Genomic DNA, 13933 nt, shown 5'->3' on the forward strand with positions numbered 1-13933 from the left:
GGTAAAGGTACTGAAACAATCGCTACTTAAAGCCCAAAACCGTATGAAACAACAAGCCGATAAACACCGCACAGAGAAAGAGTTTGAAGCGGGTACTTGGGTCTACCTCAAACTACAACCATACATGCAAAATTCCTTGAGAGTTCATAAGCACTCCAAGCTCACACCCAAATACTTTGGCCCCTTCTTGATTGTAGAAAAGGTTGGAAAGGTCGCCTACAGGTTGGATTTACCGGATGAAGCCCTTATTCATCTCGTCTTTCATGTGTCGTTGCTTAAGGAGGCAGGCGGGCCACCGTCCAAAATAGTTCCAATTCCGACAGGGGCACGGTTTAGTTTGCTGCCTCAAGGGATGTTAGGCATGAAGTTGGTGAAACGGGGTAATAGAGCTGCGATGAAGATGTTGGTTCATTGGAAGGGGCAAACGACACAAGATGCCACATGGGAGTACCTTGATGATTTACAGTTGCGTTTTCCTGACTTTAATGAGCTCACTTCTTGAGGACAATAAGTGGGTTAAGGGGATAGTATTGATACGAACCGGGCTCGTCTATTATCTCATTGTTGCTGTTGGTTTTTATTTGCTTCAAGTCTTTTATTGTTTTGCATGTACCAAGGACCATTAGGGCCTTTTCTCTTTTATTGGGATGTCTTATGTAACTTTGGTTAGTATGTGTTGATGAATAAAACCCTAGCGCCGATATCATTCTGGGATCATCCAGCAAATCGGTTTTCTCTTATCTCTCTAGCTTCTTGTCTCTAACCCTATCAAACAAACCATAAATAAAATTCTTCGCATAGTGATTCTGGAGGTTATGAATCAATGGAGAATGATGAGGAAGAAAGGATTTAGTAACCGCACAACTCCTATCCTCCAAAATTAACCGTCAAAGTCAAAATACTGGATGGAGAGGCATGCCAGATGTCAACCTAATAGGAAGTAAAAATAAAATGGTAGGCTAGTGTATGGATGAAAGGTGTTAAGAAAACCCTATTTTATTATAATACTATGTTAGAACCCGTGTAATACACGGGCTGGTAACAAAACAAAAACAACATATAACTAAATCTGGTAACATAAATATATAATATACATTTTTGGATGCCTACCATATAAACAACTACAGGTTTACAATATCATGCTGTTAAAAAAAATAGTAAGTTAGGTTAATATGCAACTCACCATTCCCTAAATGTCATTGCATATGGCAATTCTAGTTATATTTGTGACATCAACATTTTATTATTAGGAGTCTAAAGTCTTCTCACAATACCGGTTATTGAACGTATAGTTTAATATAAAATTTGATATATTTACCCTTTTGACACATGTAACATATTTTGGGCAAACCATGTCACTTTATCTTTTAGATTGTTTTTCTTAACGCATTAAGTATTCAACATATCAACCTCATAATCTTTTAAAGCTTTCCTATACTGTTATGACATATTTAACCCTCAAGTTGAGTTGTTTCTTTTGTTGGACAATAAAGCACAGCCTAAAAACCAATTCCTTAAGTTTTCTTTCAGATCATAAACAAAAGAAAACTACCCTGACCATCCAGTATTAATTAAGCCCACAGTCTTAGTAAATGAGGTTTAGAAATTAGGTTATGACCCCAAAACCAACATATCAACCTCATAATCTTTTAAAGCTTTCCTATACTGTTATGACATATTTAACCCTCAATTTGACTTGTTTCTTTTGTTGGACAATAAAGCGCAGCCTAAAAACCAGTTCCTTAAGTTTTCTTTCAGATCATAAACAAAAGAAAACTACCCTGACCATCCAGTATTAATTAAGCCCACAGTCTTAGTAAATGAGGTTTAGAAATTAGGTTATGACCCCAAAACCAACATATCAACCTCATAATCTTTTAAAGCTTTCCTATACTGTTATGACATATTTAACCCTCAATTTGACTTGTTTCTTTTGTTGGACAATAAAGCGCAGCCTAAAAACCAGTTCCTTAAGTTTTCTTTCAGATCATAAACAAAAGAAAACTACCCTGACCATCCAGTATTAATTAAGCCCACATTCTTAGTAAATGAGGTTTAGAAATTAGGTTATGACCCCAAACCGGTTTGTTGGTCAAATTTTAATAATAAAAAAAATTCAATGTAATTTTAAAATTGGGTAAAAACAATGATCTTTTAAAGTAAATACATAAATACAAATTAATAAATTTAAAAATAAAATGGTCTACGAAACCTAAAAGATGAAAATGCAAATTGTTTGATCATCAAAGTCAAGTATGCATGTGTACCGAAAGAAAATTGATCGAATAACTCAATGACGATAAAAAAACACAAACTCAAAAACCTGCAGATTGACTTCAGTCAGTCAAATCTCAAACCTTCACCAAATTTGCATGTTAAAGCCTTCAACCTTTGACCGGTTAACCAATTTTAACTTGCAAGAAAAACTGAAATTTGCATCCTGATGTACAATATGTAACTGGATTGACTTATACCAAATGACCCAAATGCCCTATGACCAGTTTGCAGACTTGTTTACAATCCGCTGTAAACTGAGGCTAAACTTGCTGTCAAAATACTTTCCAATGTTTCCCCTGCATCCAAAATTACAGCATATGAGTCCTACAAAACATAATGTAAGTACGGATAGGAATCCTTATAATAATATAAAAGAATAATGATAGGAGATAAAAATTTCAAGATACGCAAATATGTTTCTATAAAACATCCATAGCAACATTTTAGTTGGCCATATACATGACATTTGTTCCAACCGAAGTTGTCAATTACAAATAATGTGTCATTGACATTAGCCATCATCCTTGGTGTGCACATATCAAATAAAAAGACTATCATACAGTTAATGTACATTTGAGTGCATGAAGGAACGAAATGATATTTCCCATTTTATTTTTATTTATTTATCTTTGTATGATAAGATTTCTGCCATATTCAAAGCATAAATTAAGTATCGAAAATTGATAGATAGCTTTAATACGCCTTTAAAAGTCCATAATAGTTTTATATCTAAGTCACCCTTTAGCTTGTGACCTGAACTTCTTTGTATGATAAATAATCATAATATACAAACAAAACAAAGATCATTAGCCTAAAAATTCGTTTAGTGGATAAGCGATATTGGTTTTATTAGTATTTTCTTTAAGCTGTAAGCATGATGAACCTGCATAATACAAAGTCATGACATATAACCATAATTACATATACTTATCAATGAAAAAACATATCAATTTCAACACAATGAATCATTACTCATAACTGCTAGTTTTTAAATTAATAAAGAAGCGCTCAAATCAAAGTAGCTATTTCAAATGAGATTTATAATAATGTTACGTGAATATAAATAAAAAATTTAACATAATCACAAAACAAAATATCATTGAGTTAAAAACTTTAAGCAAATTTGCTCCAATTTATTTTCCGAGCCACAAACGTAGTAGGAAAATTGACCTATAGAAACAAAAAACAAACATATAAAAAAAATTTGCTAAAAACTCTCACAAACGTAATGAAGCAAAACAAATATAAATCAAGTAAAACAAAGCATACAGACATTTAAACATTTTAAAAAAGATGAGCATTTAATAAAATATTGCAGCCGAGCTCTGAAAATATAGGACTAAGCTAATCCGAATTAATCCGAAATTGAAAATAAGAATTATAGGATCCCAAAAAGGGGGTTGTTTAGAAATCAGATGGTTGTCATATGTTTAAATGAAAGAAGTTGACGATTGAGTTTAAACGATGCATAATATCAATATTACGGTTACTGTGATACTTTACATGTTAAAACGACGACAGATTGAAAGCATTGATACCTTTAAGGCTGAAGACGATGAACGAATTTGTTAATTTGAGCATTAACGAACCTGTAATCAAAATTAGGGTTAGTTTTATAATTGTAATCTTGAAGACGATTGCACGTTAAGATGACTCATACCTCTAACGTCGAAGACGATAAACGATTAATGATATGGTAAAATGATATGAGCGATTGAGATGCCTAGACTTTCAAAAAATATGATTACGTTAAAAGAGAGAGGATCCCGACTACTTTGTTTATAACCCACTCCCACAGAGAATGATGACACGTGGATAAACTTGGGAAAAGGAATATCACATGTGGTAAAAAAATAGAAGATGCTGGTAAAAATCCTATTCTTTTATTAGATAGGGAGATAGATTTACATGTTTGGTGCCGCAAAAGCCTCCGCCATTTTACGGCACCCTGTTGGTAGTATTTTTTTTTTGTTTTGTTATGTTTTTTTTTATGTTTCGGCCCGTAATGAAAACCTACCGAATGTGAATTTTCTTTTGTTCTGTTTTTCATTAGTTTGTTTTAGTTATGATACTGTTATGAACGCGACGGAAACCGACCGAATTCGCGTAGACTCACTGTGTTTTGTTTTAGTTCCGATACCATAACGAAAACCGACCGAATGCTGATTTTTGTTTTGTTTAAGTTCCGGTACCGTAACGAACATGACAAAAACCAACTGAATTCGCGTAGACTCAATTACCTCAACGCTCGGAATTGATAATGGTATGGTTTTACCAACGATCGAGTTTTACCGACCGACTCCACACCGTTGGTCCACCCCAATTTTTATAATTTTTTTTGGTTTTATTTTTATGTTAGTTTCAATACGCACGTAACCGAAACCGACCGAATTCGCGTCGACTTACTGTATCAACAATTGGGTTTTACCGACCTGCCTAATGCAACGCGCCTGGAAAAATACTAGTTTGACATAAATAGAATTATTTATTTTATTTCTTGTGTCATGTTGCACCATCGCAAAATGAAGGATGCATCGGAGACTCCAATCTTTGATCGTAAGTAGGGGTGGAAAATGGGTTGGGTTGGGTTGAAATGGGTCATGGGTCGGAATGGGTCAATTAAGAAAATAATTGTTTTTGGTTCCGGTCGAAACAGGTCAAGGTCAATAGGTTTGGGTCGACACAGGTCAGAAGGGGTCCAGGTCGGAACAGGTAAAAATGGGTTTCGGATGGGTTAATCAAATTTAATATATAATGGAGATTTCAAATGAGAACCACTTTGAGTTTTAAGAACTCGAAAGAACTCAACGTAACAATTTTTTTTACACATACGTAATATATGTAGGTTACATGTACGTAAAAAAATTACAGAATCTTTTATGCACCGAGTCGACATTTTACATATGTGTAACGGACGATTAAATTAGTGTAATCATTGTACATTTTTATTCTCTCTCTTACTCTAATTTTTTAATCAAATTTAATCTCAACCACATAATCTAATCTATTTTATTAAAAAATAAAGTTCTTCAAACTTAACAAGGTTATCAAATTATACATTTCCTATATATATATATATATATAGGAGAAGTATAGTTTGAAAACCCTCTTGAGTTGAGAAAACCCGTGAAAACCCTATGTAACATAATTTTTTTTGTAACATGTAATATATGTTGTTACATTTAATACAAAATATCGAAAACATACAAAAAAAATATTTTGCTATTTTTTTACATTTTTTTAGTAATTTATATATATGTTTTCAGGAGAGAAAAGCGTAAGAAAACTTTAACATTTATTATTAACTTTAATTGTGAATCACAAGATTTAATCTTTAATTAAAAACATGTGGTTGAGAATGAGTTTTTAGAGTTTTCACAACTCAAATGGGTTTTTATTCTAACCTAACCCTATATATATATATATATATATATATATATATATATATATATATATATATATATATAGGGTTTGGATCAAATACAAATAGATTTAGTGTGCTAATCGTGCGAACTGATGGAAAACTCAAAAATTAATGGTGGCAAAATTGTAAATAAGCAATTGATCGTTTGAAGCTTTCACGAATTAGACTATTGCATATCGAAGTATACGTAATCGAGCAACGCATAATCAATCAATTGGGATATTTGAAACTTGCAAATTTGACTGATCATGAAGCTTGCAAATTGGACAAACTAATAAACTAAATCTTGCAAATCTAATTGATTGATGAACTGAAACTTGTAAATTAGACAAACTGGAATAACAGAGTGTGTGTTTGCAAAGGTTTTCAAATGATGTAAACAATTGTGTTTTAATAATTACTCTACTGATACACGTTAATTACTCTACTTACAAAACAACATGTTCTTAATCATGCGATGAGGCAAATTGAACAATTGAATATATAACTAGTGTAACTGTGCTTCAATAATTACTCTAGTTGTACACAATAATTACTCTACTTATGCATAAGTAGTGTAATTATTTTCTATAAGTAGAGTAATTGTATGAAGTGAATAGAATTTTTAACATAGTAGATGTTTGCATCATAACTTCATTTTTATTATTAGAGTAATTGTTGCTATAACTAACGTACTAAAATTTTAAATATTTGTAATTGAACATGCGTAAAAAAAACTTTCAATATAAATTGAAGTAATTGCTAGTCTACTAAAAGTTGTTTCTTTTTAACTAGAGTAATTGTTCTTATAACAAGCATAATTCCAAGAATGCCCCTAGCTACTAAATGCTGAATATGCAATCTATACAACATAAATTCGCTAATCTGGGTTCGAAAGCGAAATAACGTTCAAATACAATTAGATAATGATTTAATCAACAGCTCTAGTCAAATTTAGTGTTAAACTAATTGAATTTTGACTTTTAATTGGACCCTTTGTAAACTTTTGGTCAAACAATTAATAAATGTTGGACTACAAATTAACTACTAATCAACCATCTTCAAAACTAAGTGAAAAATAGTTTGCAATATCAAATTCAATTATCAATTTCTTTTCACAACCATTTTGAAACAAACTATTATAATCTGCATGGTTAACTTTCAACGTGATCAAATTTTCAATTCCAACACAAGCATATAACTAAAGTAATTCTGCATGCCTCATGAAACTGTCATAACATCCTTAACTAAACATAAAGATTTGTGCACGAACATAATAAAATGAACAAAAAAAAATTATTGTTTAAGTTCATACAAACTGTCAATTTTATCTAAACAAACATAATTTGCCTCTTTTTTTCTTTTTAAACGATTCTTAACCATTCTTCCATTTCCCCATATCATCATCTGAGTAAACCAACTGCTTCTGTTTCTTCCCCACATCATTCTTCTCTATATCCGTATTTTGCTTCTGTTTCTTCATCACAACATTCTTCTCAACATCTTTTTATTTATCAGCAGCTTTTTTTGGTTGTCTAGTCTTTGCAGCAGTAGCTTCTTCTCCATCATCACCTAAAGCAATAAGTGGTTATTCATCATTGGAGTATCTACAAGCTATTTTCATTGATATTTTTTCTCTCTTCCTCCTTTTCACTATTAAATTAATATCACAACAACTAATTATAAACATATTAATAGTTACTCTACTTATACCGGCTAATTACACTACATATAAAACAACTACTATTAACTATGATAATTACTCTAGTTGTGAAAATAACTTCACTAAAACATAAGAACATATAATATAAGCTATAAATAGACAAATTAACATTACAAACAACTAATTAGAAACATGTCAATAATTACTTTACTTATACCGACCAATTACGCTACGTATGAAACAACTACTATTTAAGTGGGATAATTACTCTAGTTGTGAAAATAATTACACTACAACACAAAAACATATTACAAAAGCTATAAACAGACAAAATAACATTGCAAGAAACTAATTAAAAACATCTCAATAATTACTCTACTTGTACAGACTATTACACTAGATACGAAACAACTACTATTAACTATGATTATTACTCTAGTTGTGAAAATAATTACACTACAACATAAGAACATATCACAAAAGCTATAAACAGACAAATTAGCATTATAAATAACTAATGAGAAATATATCAATAATTACTCTACTTATATAAACTAATTACACTGCATACGAAACAACTACTATCAACTATGATAATTACTCTAGTTGTGAAAATAATTACACTACAACATAAGAACAACTATAAACAGATAGATTAACATTACAAACAACTAATTAAAAACATATCAATAATTACTCTACTTATATAGACTAATTACACTATATACGAAACAACTACCATAACTATGATTATTACTCTAGTTCTGAAAATAATTCCACTACAACTTAAAAACATATTACAAAATCTATAAAGAGATAGATCACAAACATACAAAATCAATTAGTTTATCTAATTACACTATTAACATAAAACAAAATAACGAAATTATAAATAGACTCGTTGCATACAACTATGATAATTACACCAGACAAAGTTATAAAAGCAATAAACAGACTAGTCACCTGTTGTGGTTCAAAGAGAGAGTCTATCATGGCTTTTTTTTTGCTTCTTCGTTCATTATAAACTGGTATTTCATCATTTTTATTTGTATGTATGTGTAGAAATTACATTAAAACATGAGAGATTTGAAATCAATTTTTCTTAGGAAAATGAAATTTACTTTCGATCGCAATTCTTAGCAGATGATTTAGAGTATAAATACTGAAATTGATTGATGATAGTTGATGGTTTTGAGAGAATTGTTTGGGTTTAATTGAAATTGGTACACACTGAATTTGGGTTTTATGTGAAAAAAGGGATTTCAAGTTATTTACATAACTGCCACCATCAAATTCTTTTATTCGCATGTTTAGTATGAATTTTTGATTTGTATGTTAACCTGCCCCTTTATATATATATATATATATATATATATATATATATATATATATATATATATATATATATATATGAGTCAAGTTATTCTATAAAAGGGAGACAAAAATGAGAAGGATGATAAGGATTTATAGCTATACAAAAAAACCCTTAAATTTTTTTTAAAATTAAATAAAAAAATCATAACTCAAACATTAATAAAAAAAATAAAAAAAAAAATAAAATCACAAAAATGTTTCCATCGTCTTTCGCGTTCTTTAAAAAAAACAATGTTAAGTGAAAAAGATCACTGTGTCTTTTTGTTATCATTGTGTTTTGTGTTTATTTTCGTCATTGATTGTGTCGTTTTTCCTTGACATTGTGCCTTTTTTTCTTGATATTGTGTTATATATATTACTCGACATTGTGTTATATTTTGTTCGGCATTGTGTTATATTTTGTGATTTATTGTGTCTTTTTTTAGTTATAATTGTGTCTTTTATTCATTTTCTTCATTGTGTCTTTTGTATCTGCATTGTGTTTTTTCGGCGTTTTTTTTGGAACAATAATGATGAGGAAAACATTTTTGTTTTTTTTAATTTTTTTGTTTTTTTATTTATATTTATATTTTGATTTATTATTTTTTTATTAATTTTTTGAGGGGTTTTTTGTGTGGCCATAAATCCTTCTCACACTTCTCATTTTTGTCTCACTTTGTGGGACAAAAAACCCAAAATAAAAAAAATCATAAAACAAAAATAAAAAAACTCAACCCGTGTGTGTGTGTGTATAGGGGAGGGATAATTTGAGAACCTTGTGTGTGTGTGTGTGTGTAGGAGGGATAATTTGAGAACCTTGTTGAGTTTTAAAAACTTAAGAACTTTATTCTTAACCACATATTTAAGTAAATAGATTGGATTATACGGTTGAGATTAAATTTGATTAAAAAATTAAAGTAGAAGAGAGAATAAAGATGCATAGTAATTACACTAATTTAAACGTCCGTACAAATATGCAAAAAGTCGACTCGGTGCATAAAAAATTCTGTAATTTTTTTATGTATATGTAAACTACATATATTACATGTGTAAAAAAGGTTAAAAAAATTGTTACATTGAGTTCTTTCGAGTTCTTAAAACTCAAAGTGGTTCTCAAAATAAATCTCCTCTATGTATGTATTTATGTATGTATGTATGTATGTATGAATGCATGCATGTATGTATGTATGGGGAAATGAGATTTCTTTTGAGAACAACTTTGAGTTTTAAGAACTCGAAAGTACTCAACGTAATAATTTTTTTTATACATACGTAATATATGTAGGTTACATATACGTAAAAAAATTACAGAATTTTTACGCACTGAGTCGAATTTTTACATATGTGTAACGGACGTAAAAATTAGTGTAATCACTTACATCTTTATTCTCTCTCATACATTAATTTTTTAATCAAATTTAATCTCAATCACATAATCTAATCTATTTAATTAAAAATGTGGTTAAAAATGGAGTTCTTAAATTTTTAAAACTCAACAAGGTTCTCAAAATATCTCTCCTTTATATATATATACACACATATATATATGGAGATTTCAAATGAGAACCACTTTGAGTTTTAAAAACTTGAAAGAACTTAACGTAACAATTTTTTTTTGAATTTTTTTTACACATACGTAATATATGTAGGTAACATATATGTAAAAAAATTACAGAATTTTTTACGCACCGAGTCAACTTATTACATATGTGTAACGGACGTTTAAATTTGTGTAATCACTGTACATCTTTATTCTTTCTCCTACTTTAATTTTTTAATCATATTTAATGTCAACCACATAATCTAATCTATTTAATTAAATGTGTTGTCAAGAATGAAGTTCTTAAGTTCTTAAAACACAACAAGGTTCTCAAAATATCCCTCCCCTATATATATATATATATATATATATAGAAAAGGGTTCAAATAAGAATAAGAAGTTTTCTATGAATGGTAAGAAACAATCGATTTTTGACATGTGGCATTATAACCTATGGTGAAAGAATAATTCTAGGAAACCATGTCGGTTATAATGGTGAAAGAGTAATTCTATGAAACTATGTTGGTTTTTGGTGATTTTAAATCTCAACCATTGATTAACATGATCCAATGGCTATGATTTATTCCTAGTCTTCCTATGAAACTACTTATTTTTAGTATAACCATCCCCTATATATGTATATATATATATATAGACACACACACCTTTACTAATAAAAGAAAATAATTCTGGACACATGGCATTCTGAAGTTAATTCTCATTTTCAAATTTCCACCCAAATCACTTCTCTTCTATTGATGGAAAAGAAAAAAAATATCTTGTTTCTAAATATAGTATTGATTATAAATTCAACGTACCGTATTAATTGGTCAATCTCCATTGATTGAATTATTATTGCTACAAATTATATTGTAAACATACTTAATATAAAAAACTATTAATATATAAATATATTAATTACGTTTCATAGAGATATTTTCTTTAAAATTAAAATGTGTATAAAAGAGTTTATGTTTAAAAAGTACACCAACATTTAATTTTTGAGACATCTTCATATTAAAGAAAAATATAATAACTTTGTTTACTTTTTACAAATATTCAATGTTTAATAAGTTTTAAAAATAATAGACAAATTTTCTATTTTTTCATATTTAGTATAAGAGACATCATGAAAGTTGTTTAAAAAAGAAAATGTGGTGTCTTTTTTTGATTTATGGTTTAGGAATTATGGTTTAGGGTATGGAGTAAAAAAAATTTTGTGAAAAACTTTAACTACATCTTTCATATCTAAATGCTTTATTGTTTTAAATGTTGCTTTCAGTGGCATTGCTTCATTATTGTATACCGATGATAGAACAATCCATTCTCGATATAAAATTCAAATGCATTTGGTGATATAAAGTGACTATATTTGTAATACATTTTTTACATAATATAAAGAGACTTAATTATCTTTTATTTAATACATTGTAATTTGTACATTAACTTATACCGTGTAATACACGGGTTTCTAAAGCTAGTATATATATTAATTACAGGATTAAAGTGACTTCTACAACAACCTTGCCTAACAATTTGACAACTGAATTTAAATACATTTGACATAAATAAATTTGTTAATTATTTTATTTCTTGTATATCGTGATGTATTTAACTTTGAATTATGTATAACTTACATTTATAAAATGTTCCATTTCTCAGTGTAGGTGGTGTGACCATAGTAAGCGTTACAACCTTCTGCTTAAGAAGGAAATGGAGAAAAAAAAGCCTAAAGACAATTCTAATGTAGAAACTTTTTTAAAAAGTCAAGAATTCCTAGCTCCAAAAAGGTATTCTTATTCACAAGTCAAGAAGATGATAAACTCCTTTGAGACCAAACTAGGCCAAGGTGGCTTTGGTTCTGTGTATAAAGGAGTGCTAAGCAACCAAAACATTGTAGCTGTGAAGGTTTTAAGTGAAGTAAAAGGTAACGGTGAAGATTTCATGAACGAAGTTTCAAGTGTTGGCAAGACTTATCATGTTAATATTGTCTGTCTTCTGGGATATTGTTTGGAGGGTCATCGAAGAGCTTTGATCTATGAATTCATGCCTAACGGTTCCCTAGAGAGGTTCATATATGGACGAAGTACATCAAGTAGTAGCCAAGTCGGGTGGGAAAAGTTGCATCAAATCGCAATTGGCATTGCTCGAGGATTAGAATACCTGCATAAGGGTTGTAACACGCGAATCTTACATCTTGACATAAAACCACATAATTTACTTTTGGATCAAAACTTCTGTCCTAAGATATCTGACTTTGGGCTTTCTAAGCTATTCACCGATAGAACAAGTATGATATCCATGTCTCATATGAGAGGCACCCCGGGATATATTGCTCCAGAAATATTTTCAAGGAATTTTGGTCAAGTCTCCCATAAATCAGATGTTTATAGTTACGGAATGATGGTTCTAGAAATGGTTGGAGGGAGAAAAAACATGCAAGTTGAAGTTGATCATACAAGTGAGATATACTTTCCACATTGGATATATAAGAAGCTTGAGTTTAATGAAGAGAAACTTGAACTGCATGGAATTGTGAGCGATGAAGAGAATGAGATAGCAAGGAAGATGATTATCGTGGGCTTGTGGTGCATACAAACTAATCCCTTAAATCGCCCGACGATCACTAAGGTGTTGGAAATGTTAGAAGGGGACTTACTATCATTAGAAATCCCTCCAAAACCTTATTTGTCTTCTCCATCAAGATCGATTAGTTCCCTATCAACGGATTAATCGCATCACTAATATATATATATATATATATAGGGGAAAGTTAACGTACAAATGAAATTAGCGTGTTATTTGTGAGAATCAAATAGAGTAATTATGTAATTACTCTATGATGTAATTACATAATTACTCTACTTGATTCTCACAATTAGCATGTTAATTTCATTTGTATTTGATGTAAACCATACATACACACACACACACAAACTATGAAAGTTGTTTTATATTTTTCGTTTCTAATATTGTGAATATATTTTTTTGGGTTTTAGTTTTATTTATTGTAAGAAAGTTAATAACATACGTGAACCTATTTTGATTAATTTATGTTAGGTCATGTTCATTTTTGGATGAGACATTGAAGGAATCATCTACTTAATTTTTATATTTGTTCATTTATATTCATTTGTTATAATTTGAAATATTATTTTGTGAAACGTTTCATTTAAATTAACTTAAAAGAAAAAAAAAGAATCACTATGGTAACTAAATCCATATTGAGAAATTAAATTAGAGTTGATGATGAAAGGGTTTCACAAATAAATGAGATGTTATAACTCGTTCACAAGCTATCCGGGTTTGATGAGACCTATGACCCCCTTATTTTTTTCTAGTCAAATGTCATCCCAATATCAAAGCGTTCACCCAATAGCTACCCTACTGAACCAAACTCCAGGATTCGTCAACCTTTTGGCGAACTCTACTTTCGACCCGTACAATGCCCGAAATTATCAATTCTAACAGCAAAAACTCCAACAACAACAATCCCAACAACAAAAATTCCAACAATACCGCCACTAAGAGTCAGTAAAAGAATCTGATCAAAATGACAAAAGTATTTTTATGGCGTCGGCTGCCAAACATAGGAAGACTAAAAGCAAAAATGATTTTCCTCATGTAAAGGCTTGGGAAGAGGTGGGGACTGATATAAAATGGAGTTCCGTTCCCTAATTGGGAGCCGACATGTCAA

At 30.0% G+C, this 13933-nt stretch overlaps 1 pseudogene; it reads left to right on the forward strand.

The window, feature by feature from the left end:
- The first annotated feature begins 11949 nt into the window (after positions 1 to 11949).
- LOC143541333 (PR5-like receptor kinase pseudogene) lies at positions 11950 to 12974 on the forward strand (annotated as a pseudogene).
- Positions 12975 to 13933: the final 959 nt, after the last annotated feature.

This window comes from Bidens hawaiensis, unplaced genomic scaffold (genome assembly GCF_021521415.1).
Source record: "Bidens hawaiensis isolate Kalapana, Puna unplaced genomic scaffold, B.hawaiensis_p1.1 tig00012550_1, whole genome shotgun sequence".
Classification (NCBI taxonomy): domain Eukaryota; kingdom Viridiplantae; phylum Streptophyta; class Magnoliopsida; order Asterales; family Asteraceae; genus Bidens; species Bidens hawaiensis.